Source organism: Pocillopora verrucosa, unplaced genomic scaffold, assembly GCF_036669915.1.
Source record: "Pocillopora verrucosa isolate sample1 unplaced genomic scaffold, ASM3666991v2 scaffold_27, whole genome shotgun sequence".
Taxonomy (NCBI): Eukaryota; Metazoa; Cnidaria; class Anthozoa; order Scleractinia; family Pocilloporidae; genus Pocillopora; species Pocillopora verrucosa.
In genome coordinates this window covers 2,679-4,807 of record NW_027078181.1, presented here as the reverse complement: position 1 = coordinate 4,807, position 2,129 = coordinate 2,679, and the positions used below count along the sequence as shown (strand labels likewise).

At 49.2% G+C, this 2,129-nt stretch overlaps 2 non-coding genes and 1 pseudogene across 2 annotated transcripts; 2 read left to right on the top strand and 1 right to left on the bottom strand.

The window, feature by feature from the left end:
* On the top strand, positions 1-125 carry LOC136278598 (U2 spliceosomal RNA; annotated as a pseudogene).
* Positions 126-357: 232 nt separating this feature from the next.
* On the top strand, positions 358-521 carry LOC136278583 (U1 spliceosomal RNA). The gene has a single exon (XR_010716418.1). It is a non-coding gene; the product is annotated as a U1 spliceosomal RNA (small nuclear RNA).
* A 980-nt stretch (positions 522-1,501) lies between these two features.
* Positions 1,502-1,620, bottom strand: LOC136278574 (5S ribosomal RNA). Its single transcript, XR_010716411.1, has one exon. It is a non-coding gene; the product is annotated as a 5S ribosomal RNA (ribosomal RNA).
* Between the last annotated feature and the right edge of the window lie 509 nt (positions 1,621-2,129).

The following is a 2,129-nucleotide window of genomic DNA, read 5'->3' as shown; positions in this document are numbered from 1 at the left end:
GCTGCTCATTGAGCAGCTCATATATTAAACTGATTTTTGGAACTGGGCTGTGGAAAAGAGGCTTGCCTCGTCCCAGCCACGGGTTGCCTCGGTATAGCACTACCTCCGAGTGCGGCCCACTTCCCTCTGGGGAAGACACATTCAATCCAAAACAAAGTCAACGGTATAGCATTCTTTTATGTTTACAGGAGCCCCGCCCGCCCTTAGAGGGGGAAGAGGTGAAAGAGGGATGATAATTCAGACAACAGACAATGGCAGGAACGGCCGCTGGCCTACGTTTTCTGAAGTGCGCAAAGCACTACCACAAGGACCTAGGGGTAAGTGGATTTTTTCACCGAGGGCAGACGCTGAAAAAGCATACTTACCTGACGCGGGAGGTACTGTGATCAAGGAGGCAGTCCTCTCAAGGCGAGGCCCTTTCATTGCACTTCGACTGGGTTGACCCTTGCGATTACCCCAAATGTGGGTAACTCGAGCGTATAATTTCTGGTAGTGGGGACCTGCGTTCGCGCTCGTCCCCGCAAAAGTCATCCAAACTATGTCTATATGGCCCTCTTACTGACTATCGAGGGTATTTTTGCTTTTGCAGTGGACCGGTAGACTTGCAAAGAAAGCAAAGGACGCACAACTGGCCAAGGTGTTGGCACGTTTGGAGGGGTAGAAGTGCATTGGAGAGACTGGAGGAAGGAAACAAGGTGAGTTTCGGGGCGGTGCGTAACTTTGCTGGCTGTTTTGGTTCAAGGCCTGTCTGCTCTATTGTGTGTAAAGTCCTGTTCGTTTGTATTTGCAGGTTGTGCGTGCCGTGCCGTGCTGTGCTATGCGCGCGAAGGGAAAGGAAATGAAAGGAAACCAAACGGCCGATCGACCGAGCGAGCGAGCATAGAAGGGCATTCGACTTGGACCGTGAGTACACTTTGAACCTTTTGAGCGGTTTTATTGTCACTGGAGCCGCTTTTAGAAATGCTATTGCTATCGTTAGTGTATCCTTTGTGCGAGCAAGCGAGTGAACGAATGAACGAGGGAAGGAAACAAACTAGCAGAGTAGTAAAAGTATCGAACCTTTTTCCCGATTCGTTTGCAGTCTGAATCCAACCATTGTCGACTTTCAGTGCCGTTTTTCGCGCGCCTCCTCTTGGAAGTGTGCGAGTGTTTTGCCACGTCACGATGGCTTAAAACTGCGTCTCAGAAGTGTGCGTGTTTTCCTATTCATTTTTTCGTTCGTTATTTGGAATGATTTGATATCACAGAAGTAGAATTTGACATCATAAACTGTTCATCTCGCGCGTGCTCACTCGCTCGCGCGCGCTCTGTAAGAAAAGTCGATCGCACTAGAGTTTTCGCCATTAGCTGGCCGATTTTGACAAAAAGGTGTTTTCCCCCCCTCGTTTTTGCTTTGATTTTGTTCCTCACTCACCTACGGCTCTCTATGTGAAATTGTGGTGTATGGAGAGCTATTTATTGGGATAAAACGTTTAGAGATGTTCGCAAGACAAAAAATTGAAGCCTACAACACGGGGTATTCCCAGGCGGTCACCCATCCAAGTACTAACCCCGCCCGACAGGGCTTAACTTCGGTGATCGGACGAGAACCGGTGCTTTCCCTGTGGTATGGTCGTAGACGAGGAAATGGGGTCGAAATTCTGCTTGTTATCGGCCAGGTTCAGGCTGTAAAGCGGCCACATCCCTGAGTGTAGGCGAATTTGAAATTCTAAAGCCCTAGTTTCGTTACTCTAACCCTAAGAAATCGATACTCTAACCCTAAGAAATTGTTACCTAACCCTAAGAAATGGTTACCCTAACCCCGAAGTCGTTACCTAACCCTAATGTATTTTCCTCAACCCAGTTAACACATTGAGGAGCATCGATTTGAAGCACTATTCCCTAGGGAGGGGAGGGAGGGGTCCCAAGAGACATAACGTGTCCTAAAAACCTATTATACAATGTTTTAGCTCCGTAGGTGCGTGTATCTGGCTTTAAAATCTTACAGTGAGGAGATACCAAACGGGTCAGCCTCTGGGACCGTCTGCGGGACTCGCAAGGGCTTGTGGGGGCGACCTGCTACTATCCACCATAAACCGTGGGAAGGATCCCTCGACCACCCCCCTCACCCAGGGCATGCTTCGGCATCG